This window comes from Opisthorchis viverrini, assembly GCF_000715545.1.
Source record: "Opisthorchis viverrini unplaced genomic scaffold opera_v5_125, whole genome shotgun sequence".
In the NCBI taxonomy this organism is placed as follows: Eukaryota; Metazoa; Platyhelminthes; class Trematoda; order Opisthorchiida; family Opisthorchiidae; genus Opisthorchis; species Opisthorchis viverrini.
In genome coordinates, this window is record NW_008751786.1 from 932,179 (window position 1) to 944,145 (window position 11,967).

Below are 11,967 nucleotides of genomic sequence, written 5' to 3' on the forward strand. Positions count from 1 at the left end.
TTTTAACACTGCCTGGGGGGTTACCATCCAATATTTGAATATTATAACTAGAACCGTATCGTTCAGCTGTAACAACCTTCCGGTGCCTAGCCGCTGTGCCACCCGAGGGCAGCACGAGGGTTGGGTTACTGCCAGGTTGCCCAAACCTAGACAGGGCAAGTCGAGAGGCAGAGGTCGGGTTCGAACCACGGACCTTCCGGTCAGTAAATTCGCGCTCTAACCACTTTAGCCATCTCGCCCCTATATTTAGAATAGGGGCGCTTCTGTTAGATATGCAAGACTTTGGAAACCACTGAATGGACATTTTTCCTGTCCGTGGAAACACAGACCTCAACTTTGAACACCTGCAGTGTCTCAAAATTTCTACAGTTCATGTCGTATTTTTCGTTGAAGTAGTCATCTGTGGTATTCGAAAAGCCCGGGAAGCTTTATTGAACCTATTCGTTTTGAAGTCACCGGTACTTACACTACAAACCGACAGTGCTCAATGTCTAAACCCCTCCAACTGTTTCGAAAACTGTTCAAAGATGATTTATCAAACAGAATTAACTCCCGTGGATGGATCCAATACGTGGACATACAATTCCCAAAGTGTATTCCTTTCACTGAGTTACGTTTAAATTTCAGGTGAAAGTTTTACGATAAACTAAGCTAACTGTAATATTCAGTTTGCCTATAACGTGATATTCATGTGAGCTTCAGTTTAGAACGACCGAGCCAGTTCAGACAACAGACAACAGACATCCAGATTCTAGATTGATGGCTAGAGTAGAAAAACTGGATGAGAGCTCATCAGGGACGTTCTAGATGGAATTCTGTGTTATGCTGCAAACTAAGCCTTTCACCAGCGTTCTGCAACCAGACCACGATTGGCTTGTTTGTTGCAACTATTCTCTGAAGTCAGTTGGCTCAATTCGTCACTGGTTTTGCGTACAATATTTGGGCTTTCAGCAGCCAACATTTGAGTAGATCACAAAGATGCAACGAAGTTGACAATAAAAGTGATGAGAACACGGAGAAATCAGGTGCTGAACGATAATCATCATTATTACCATCATCGACAGCATAAAATTAGCCTTAAAACACTGACACTTCGATACGGTAAAACCTTATTATGAAGAAAAAACAAGGGTGGACGAGGGAGTGACTTCCTTCTAGCTTACTACAATCATTCTGAGGTGACTACGCCTCTAGACACTCATTCAGGCAATCCGAATAGAAGCTGACAACGTCGGTGAAATAGATTAGTAGCCACTTCTTGCAGCGTCTCCAACCATTCACTAAATGGGGATCACGCGGATACCGTACTGGAAGGCCAGTTGCATCAATGACACCCAGACTTTTCGTAATCGATTTCGTTTCTCTTTGCTAGGTCAAAGATTGACCACCCTTGTGCCAGTTGGACAAGGAAAACAACACTCTTTTCGGCGAACAATAGTTTGGTAGGAGCAACACATGACCTAGCCAACACAGCTTCCGTTGCTCGACAAATTCTTCGATGGACCTTCCCGTTTTACGACCGAACACTCACTTCTTAATCGACTCATGACGGGCTCGACCACACCAACCCAAACGAGCTTTGGTTGTGAGGACGTCTCAGTTTCGCTGCTCGAACAGGCCAAGTGTGACACCCATTAGAAAAAAGACAGCCTATTCTGTAGCCTCATACACATGTTCCTTGGTAATCAGGAATACGCCGCTTTGACACCATAGGTGTCCCAAATTAACAAACCCGTCCCGACCTTCGCAGATTCGTGCATTGACCTCATTGGTTACGCTACAATCGGAATTGATATCCAAGATACGTAGAACGCCGCGCAACTTTGAGGGCCTCTTCCTGGATTGTAAGTGACGTGTTCGGTGACCGCATGTCCAGGAGCACGACCGGGTGTGTTTCGCTTTAGATCTTCGGACGTATATTGCAGAACAACAGGGGCGTAGAATGGCGAAGTTCGTTCAATCCATTACTACTATCAGGAGATAGAAATTAAGGTTGCGTACATGGAGGGAATCGGTCATATCACTGACACTCGCCTTGCGTTCAACTGACTTTCAACATCCTAGTATTAAAAACCCTCATCCTCTTTTATTTGTCCGATATATGGTTCTGTAGTATACACCCAAAGAGATCTATCAAAGTACTCTTGATTTGTGGTGTAGGTTGCTCCCAGGGGGTTTGAAACTTGAAAGCCGTACCTCAAATAGGTGGCCTCAGCAGGACTGGTTTCCCGGTTGAATTGGTGGCAACCACATGGAGCAAATGTCGATTTCCATGGAACTGCCAGCGTCAGAAGTAACGGTGTGGATGTGTGATGAGATGGACAAAGTCGGTTTGTTCCCAAGTCAATTAAAATGGAGTTAGACTCACGTAATCACACCAAAACAAGCCGCGTCCTTTGATCAGCGCAGACGCACTGGTCTGTTCTGTCTGTTGGTCCGGTATCCCGGCAAGTTGTCCGGCACGATTGGGCCGCTGAACGAGGAGGAGTCGCGTCTGCAAAGAAAACCGGTCCTTCATACGACCCATAAACAGCGAGGCCTAGCGAGTGATACCTCCACCACCACCACCGATCAATGACCCACAGCGGTGTAAGCCCACACTTTCATCGCAATCTTATGTCAAAGCGTTTCGGAAAGTAATTTTTCTCCCATCATTGAGATCCAAAAACGGTTCCAGTTACGAGGTCATCGGTATAGAAAAAGGAAAAACCTCTCATCCAGGAAAGAGGATTATCTCCAAACCACTTAATGGATGGCCTCCAAATACTAATGCACTTTTAATCAATACTTCTTGATAGTTTGTCCCGAAGCTTGACGCCACCCCAAGAAGGAAGGCACACCCATGTACCACAGTCTGGCGTTTCTGTGGTGCACTCTATTACACAGCTGCTATCTACGATGCGATTAAACCAAGGGGCATAGAACACGAATAAGACTGTGGAGTGGATCAAGTCGAACAGTATTCAGCACGTTGACCGAAATTGAAGCCGTAGGTGCTTTTATCTGCGATAACGACGAGCATGTTTTTTCCTGAAAATCAATGTTTTGTTTGGGACGCGCTTTCAAACACGAACACCGGTCCCATTTATGTGCAATTTGCATGCAGCTTCGTGATCCACAAGCTTTAGTCTACCGTGTTTCAAAAAAAGACACGTGTGTGTGTGTGCGGCTGCAGCAGCGTGCGCGGCACAGAAAAAAAACCCAAAGGTACCGAAGCACCTGAAATCTGGATATGGTGACTGTGCCGACAATGCCGCCGCTCACATTAGATTTGAAGCAGTTGATGACGGCGGTGCTGTATTCTGTTTTTTTTTTGAAGGTGAAATTGACTCCGATCGGTCTATCGGATTGTCGTGATTGAAAACCCCACTGTGCATTGATGCAATTGGTACGTGTTTCTCTATGACAGGCTTTGCGGTTAATCGAACGAAACTGGACTGCGTTCCAAGTCGATCAACACCACACCTGGGGCAATGTTAAAATCGGTTACCGTCTCAGTCTATTGTACTCGGGGTTGTGCGTGGATTTGTATGCGCGCTTACGGACCGCGGTAAAACCCCAGGTAACAAAGATTAATGTCTGTGTGAAACGTGTAGGAACTGACGAACAATTGGGATGCACAATAAATCAACTAGACAAAAAAAACACCGCCTCTGAAGTCTGAGCCGGGTGAAAAATGTCCCGGAGAGTAGGGAACCAAAGCCGTTTTCCCCGAACATAATGCTGCCAAAAAGTTTGGGAGTAACGACCACCAATTTGTCCGGCTTGATTCCTGCCTTACATCAAGAATGTATCAGAACTCGCAACCAGATTATTGGCTCAAAAAGGAATCTTCGTGGCCCACAAACCGAATGTCACCCTGAGGAAATTAATCTCTAAACCGAAGGACAACCCGGACAAAACCAAGAAGAACAATGTGATATACCCACTCAACTGCAACAACTGCAACAAATTCTACGTCGGACAAACTGGGAGGGGACTATGCACACGAATAAAGGGACACAACGCGGCCTTCAGGAGGCATGACCCCTGTCCTTGATATCGATACATGGGGATCAAATTCAATTTGGAAAACGCAAAAAATTTTGGCATACGGAGGCACGAGATACGGAAGAGAATTTCTGGAAGCATGGTACTCCATGGCAAATTCGATCAACCGGTGCATCGAACTGGACCCAATTTACGCACCCCTACGTGCAAAAGACCAACATCTCAACTGGAACACTCAAGGAGGACCGAATATTGGATTCACAAACAAAGAAACAAGAAACCGCTTGGAGTCAAATCAGTAAAGGTCACGAGCCAGGACTCGGAAGGACAAAGATCACTCTAGTATCGACCAGATTAGGACGGATGGGGATGCCAAGCCCAAAGGTCACGTGAACATCGGCGAACGAGGACACGGGATAACAAGGCAACCAATGCAACCGCCCAACTGAACAACTTGATAGCGATCAAAGGTCATCCCCGGCTAGCAGCACGTATATTAACACACACGTAACACTACTCAACGCACAACCATCAACCCACCGCTACGCACTACTACGCTCCCCAATAGCGCACTGATGATGTCACCTCGGCTGGTGATGAAACGTTTGCAATCAAATTGCCCAGCTCAGCGAACAAGCCAACGATCACCATTAGAACCCATGTTAAGAAACCGTGGAATACCTTCGGTCACAGACAATCATTGGGCAATCAGGTTGACCGAAAAGCAGTAGGCCGGCAAGTGCTCAGTCATTGATGTTTGAGGGTGTCGGATGCACATCACGAATAACCGTGCTCGAATGGGAAATACACTAAAAAGTGTCAAAATGCCGCTCCTGAGTAAACATAAATTAAGGAATATGGACGGAAGGGGTAGTACTGACGAGTCCATTAGAACACAAGGTAATCAGACATGCTCTTATTGTTCCCAGTGTTCCGATTACCATGGGTAACTTTCTCTTTCGGGTATAGCACACTCAATATGAAAGAGCCGGACATCCTAGGTCAGACGTTAGTGGCCGTTGAATCCTTGCAGGTCACACTTTGATGTGTGTTTTCCTTTACTGAGTCAATCTATATTTATCTTCGAAAGCCGGCCTGTATGTGCGTGCTTGTCGGTGCGGTCAGAGCCATGACCCTGTCAGCTAGATGTACACACTTACAATGTTTAACCAACATGTTGAAAGCTGATCAGCTGTGCATCGTATTCAGGTCACAACTGTGTGAGTTACTCTGTAGATATCAACACCAACAAAAATATTCATAAGAATAATAAGAAACAAGAATATACCAGTAGCGGGAACTGGTACTTAGCGATCATACAAACATAGAGGAAGAAGATACTAACAGAAGGCAAAAAGGACTCGTTGTGGGAAGCTCTGCATCTTTAAAAGAAACGGCCAAGAGTGAGTGTGAGTGTGAGTGAGTGAGTGAGTGAGTGAATGAGTGAGTGAGTGAGTGAGTGAGTCAGTGAGTGAGTGAGTGAGTGAGTGAGAGAGTGAGTGAGTGAGTGAGTGAGTGCGTGAGTGAGTGAGTGAGTGAGTGAGAGAGTGAGTGAGTGAGTGAGTGAGTGCGTGAGTGAGTGAGTGAGTGAGTGAGAGAGTGAGTGAGTGAGTGAGTGAGTGCGTGAGTGAGTGAGTGAGTGAGTGAGAGAGTGAGTGAGTGAGTGAGTGAGTGCGTGAGTGAGTGAGTGAGTGAGTGAGAGAGTGAGTGAGTGAGTGAGTGAGTGCGTGAGTGAGTGAGTGAGTGAGTGAGAGAGTGAGTGAGTGAGTGAGTGAGTGCGTGAGTGAGTGAGTGAGTGAGTGAGGGAGTGAGTGAGTGAGTGAGTGAAGACCATTGGAATTAACATGTTGAATCAGGACGCCATCTGTAGGATTGATCCAACGTCCTTTGCGAGCCTCACGAGCAGTCCAGCTAAGAAATTAGAGCACCATGTCCTGTAGTGTTTTCAACGACGTGGAAGAACCACGTTGGGTCCACCCAAGAAGGGCGAAATGTTCGCCAAAAATGGGTTTCAAGTTAAAAAAAACACGGTTTTCTTTGGTAGATAATTATCTGGAATGCGTAGCACTTGTCTTAACCTGACAAGCTCTACCTGCTGCTCGAGCGAAAGCGACTTATCACCTGGTAATCGTTTTGTTACGTACATGAAGCAGCCAGTTAAAGCCTGCTGAGGCACGCAGATAGCGGTCATCAAATAACTGAAGTTGTCTGAGGTATTCATATCAATGGACGGGCGAAGTTTCCTAGCCATGAAGTTTGTTTTGTAGACGCGGCTCCCTAACTTCAATTGAAACCAAAAGTTTTGTAAATCTGCAAATACTTCCCTTGCCCGAGTGATGCGTGTAGTGCCGTCAAGGTTCATTCATCTGCCAAGGTAAGCGAAGCGATCAAGTAAACTCAAGCTTCCCAGTCTGAGATTTCAAAGGTCTACATGGGAGTGGAAAGTAAGACCTTTCACCATGTAGGTGTACACTGCATGCCGAATCATGACAGTGTGTGTGTTGACCCCTGGTCTTCAGATAACAGAACGATGTCATCCGCAAAAGCTAGGTCTATCGATATTTTTTTCAAGATGTAGTTTAGACAGTCGGATTTACAGTCGCTCGGGAGTACACGTTGTAACGGTCGAACGGTATCTTCAAGTGACGCTTAATACCAGAACCTCAGGGAAGGCAAAACAAAGTCTGAGAACGATCCAATTGACATTGTCTCTCGAGCGACGCACAACTTCATTCCGCTGCGTGGATGGCCAATAGGTTCAGGATTTTTACTCGAACAAGAGAGTAATTGGCCTCCATAGCCTCGATTGAAGCCGTCCGAGTTGAGAAGCTTTATAGTACATGTTCACAAACTCGAACGAAATGGTGGCGTATGCTTACAGAGAGCCCGGCTTTCCTTTTGGGTGAAGCTACAGAAGGTTATAACTTGGTCACTTCGCTACAACCAATATCTATTGATTAAAGCAGGCAGGGTGAGAAAATTGGCTCTAATCTCTGGTGGAGATGTGCTTCGTGAAGGATGATCTGTAGTGATAGTAGATGGTTATGAGGTGAGCTCAGATGGCTTAGGACGAACCCCGCATCTTAGAACGGCGGGCTGCGTTCTCTCAAGAGGGATATTGGAAAGGTATGTTTACTGGGGGGGGGGGGAAGTGATTAGGCANTACTCCATCGAAGTCGGCACTTGTGGCAGCAGTGGACTCAGACCATTCGTGTCGGCGGCTGAATGGAATCAACGTGGGGAATTTGACGGGCGGTGTATCATCTATTACGTTGACAATTGAAATTCCCCACGTTTATTCTGTTCCCATTTGTAATTCCCACTCCACCTTTGTGTTTAGTGTGCGTATATGAACTGACGTTCGTTTGTCCTTACCACTTCACCCATTTGGCCTTGAGGTCATCCGGCCATTTGTAGCCGACTTCGCAATTGTGACTGTCGCACGTGGGAGCCTGTTTACTCTTTTGGTTTGTACTTTTGTAGTCCAAGTGGACGAGCATTTACTGTCGAGGTTTGTATAATTTGTGAATTTGTCTTACACTAATAGTACCGTAAACCTCCAGGGCATTATTCGTTGACTAAGTGTATGTAGGAGGGTCAACTTATCGACAGAGTCATAGGCCTTTGAAGTCAAGGAAAGACTCCACACTTTCGGAAGTGCGTGGCGCTGCTGAGAAACTTGATGCATTATGAGGAAGTGATCAGTGCACCCATGGCATGGTTCCCCTAGACTTGCGTGATGAGGTCACAGAAGGAAGTACTACTGAAGCTAGAGGACGTGAGACAACTGAAATAGGGCTTGTACTCATATGGATGGAGCACTCACGTTGGCCCCAGGTGGTTGGAGAGCATTCTTATTCCCAAGTTAGCTTAAACGACTTGGTCAATTCAAGACAGACTGACTACAGTCTCTGAGCGACACAGGTGGGAGCTCATCCCGTCCGGTGGCCTGATGGCGCATCCTGACAGCTGTGAGCTGGAACGGAATTATGGCCACTAACCCTACGCCGCAAACCGAAAACAGCGCAGCATGTTTTCCGTCCGGTTGAATCGCGATGGCGACAACGACCAGGAGCATGGATGTGCTACAATTGGCACAGCCAAGACCTGCTTACGTCAAAGGTCCTAAACGCGTCTGTACTTTAGGGGCATGAGTTCTCATCACTCATCGAACTGGCCGATCGATTAACATTTCATCTGCCGCATTTCAGCACGTTTTTGACGTAACGGTGGCAAGACACTTCAGCTACCGACTAGTTGCAAAAACACAACTCAGATATTGGCATCATTGAACTGACACAATCCACTTTTTGGTGTTAAACGAATTGCCCACTAGTGAAAGGCTAACTCGACAGATTTTGCCGCATGGATTCGTGTACTGACTACTTCCAACCAGAACTGTCAGTTGTTCTTCTCAGATTACGACCGGCATCCCGAAAGAGTTCAAAAGTTTCCGGCAAACGATGCACGACTCCCATTTAACCTACCTTATGACCGGCTGCCGTAGACCAAAATACAATGGTTAATCGATCACATACAATGAACATCTTCGATTATCTGTGGTCTTTGGGCAGTAGGTTACGTACCAACGAGATGGAGAGATGGTTAAAGCGCGAATTTACTGACTGGAAGGTCCGTGGTTCGAACCCAACCTCTGCCTCTCGACTTCCACTGTCTAGGCTTTGGCAACCTGGCAGTATCCCAGTCCTCGTGCTTCCTTCGGGTGGCATGGCAGTTAGGCACTGGAAGAGTGCTACAGCTGAACGACGACAGAGCAACGTAACGCAACCATTTGGACCTGGTATAAGTCAGTGGCGAGATTCGCTCCATCCGCTTTGTTGTCTCGGGGTGTGAATTGCTTGTCCTCCGACGATCCGGATGGGTTTGTTGGAGAGCTCCACAGATTCCTGTGACTTTACGCATGCTTCAACGGAGTGTCATGAAAACAGCAGTGCTAAAGGTTCCATTGAAGAACAGTCGCTAGAATATCTTATATCACCAAATCATCTGAAATCACAAAATACTGTGGAAGACACCGGACTGTTGGCTGGCTGTGTGATATTTCGTGCAGTGTTTAATGTGGGCGGTGCATCACTACTCCACATTTAGCACGCTGCCAGAACAATACTGCGGAGGCGCAAATTTAACCAGTGTAAGGCGGAACAGGTGCAGAAACTAAGCCCTGTCAACAAATTATGGAGTTAGACGTTCCTCAAATCGATTGTTGACAACGTGAATGGTTGGACGTGGCTTTCTTCCTCCGGAAGGACGTTTAATCTTGAGGGAGTGACACCAGCTGCATGGTAGTGCTGAATAAATAAGAGTTCAACTGTAACAATCCTTCGGGATCTGGATGCCATGTCACCCGATGGAAGCACGAGGGCCGAGATGCTGGACAAACTGGAGATATTGGGTTTTGGAACTTCTCAAAGAAGAACTTAGCAATTTGGTGAACGATTCTTCTAATAGTTTTGTTGAATGCAATATTCAGGTTACTCAGCTTTCCCTAAGCCAGTGGTGGCTGTTACTATAGAGTTCGCTTACCATCAAGTTAGAAAATGAACAAAAGCTTGTGATGGAGATGGGTTAGAGATAAGACCTTCGGGATTGGATGCCATGTCACCCGATGGAAGCACGAGGGCCGAGATGCTGGACAAACTGGAGATATTGGGTTTTGGAACTTCTCAAAGAAGAACTTAGCAATTTGGTGAACGATTCTTCTAATAGTTTTGTTGAATGCAATATTCAGGTTACTCAGCTTTCCCTAAGCCAGTGGTGGCTGTTACTATAGAGTTCGCTTACCATCAAGTTAGAAAATGAACAAAAGCTTGTGATGGAGATAGACAGGTTAGAGATAAGAGAATCGAGGTTGGTGTAGCAAAAATATGTGTTGTTGCACTGCGAGTCCATGTGGATGAAGCATCAACTACGGGCGGTTCTGAACGTTGGTTTCCATCTGGTCAGCAGAACGTCGAAACGTTTATTGTGAAATCCAATCGAGGACAAACGAAATTTCCACGGGCTACCATGGGTCGGCTTAAGATCCTGTCGACGGGTTTCGCACCGCCGCAAACGAAACCGACGTGGTCCGTTGGCTACTACCTGTTTCAGTGTGCGCCAGTAGCCCTCGAAAGTAGAAGTAGATATACCTGACGGTAATCCGGTGAAATTTTTTGGAAATTTATAAAAGTATATCAGCTAAGTGTAGCCGACAGCAACAAGTTGATGTACCTCTTAGACTATTGCTATGGAGAAGCGAAAGGTGCCATCGAGCACTGCTTCTTTCTTCGTGATAAAGCAGACTATCAAAGGATCGTGGGAATCCTCTTGACGCAGTCTGCCAGGACACGATATAGCACAGCCTTTCATGAAGGAATTAATTGCTGGTTGGAGAATACAATGTATCTGGAGACATTACTAGGATTGATCGGGAGGCCCTGCACGTCAGACATGAACTGTTCAACGGATCCCAAGCAAACGGCATTTGCAACAAAAAGCGGGATGGAGCGGATGCTGATGTATCGCCTTCAGGATCAGAGCCCGAATTTAACTATCTTGTATAATTCTTTTAGAAATGTGCCTCTATTGCCTCGATTTGTTACGAACTTATTGCTCGGAAGATAACTCACTGATTTAAGCACGTGCTTACCTACAGCAAGGTCAGTGGTTCGAACCCGACCTCTGCAGCTTGACTGCTCCTGTCTAGGTTTGGGCAATTCGACAGTTCTTGTGCTTCTTCCGGGTGGCATGCGAGCAATGCACGGAAGGGATGCTAAGGCTGAAACCTCATTGCATTGTCACTAACCTTGTAAGATGGGCTAACCAAAGGGACAGACCATGGTTGTAGTATCCATACCTACGGAAACGAGCACCCTTTGTCTTCATATTTCAAACAGTGAAATGTTTTCCAGCCTCCATCAGCTTGAAGGACTTTTAATTCTATTTTAATTACTTGAACCTAACAAGTGAAGTTCTGAATGTTGCGCCTTCTCACCAACGATAGTGGCGATTGTTACCCAGCACACCATGGATGGTGAAGAGTATGACAGGTGCTAACGTCAACTGGACGAATATCATATGTCTCCGAGCGGAAAAATAACCTTTCAGCTGTAGAACGTTTTCGGTGCCTAACTGTCATACCACCCGAAGAGAGCACGAGGGCTGGGATACTGCCAGATTGCCCAAGTCTAGACAGGGGAAGTCGGAAGGCAGTGGTCGGGTTCGAACCACGGACCGTGCGGGCAGTAAATTCGCGCTCTAACCGCTTTGGCCATCTTGTTCATCGCGGTTCGGTTAGTGGGATCCAGAGACACTCATTGTGTAAAGCCACGCTCTCTTGGACAACGGGTCCGATTCCACCCCAGTGTCGGTTGATACGGCAAAGCGAATAAGAATAGGTGTGTGTAAAAGCATCATCGGCGAATGGCACCGAGATTAAGAATACCATGGCCGTGAGTTTTGTTATACAATCTTTGCTTCACGGCTATCTTGTCACAGTCGATCGTGCTTACACCATTGGGTCGCCTCCCATTACCAAGGCTTCCGTTCCGGATGATCGGGTGGTGAACACATCTTGAGGGCCCAAGAAGAACATAAGGTTAACGGAAACTCGGGGACTGCGCCTACCTGATAAGCCTCAAGAAGGACGATGCCGGTCTGGGCTGTCGAAGAGTTTTCAGCAACCTTGTGAGTAGTTTCCCTAATGAAAACATCTTGTGGATGTACATACCGCACGAAACGACGTCTCCAGCTTGATAGGCGCTAAAACTCCGGGAGCCTAGTGGTTTATGGAACGTCTTGGCCCTCCGAAACAACGACATTGGGATGGACAACTTTCGGACCCACGGGACGAAGATGAATATCGATTAACTGTCTCAATACAACGACATTGGACAACTTTCGGACCCACGGGACGAAGATGAATATCGATTAACTGTCTCAATAGGCAACCATTCGTCAAGGATGATATAATATACT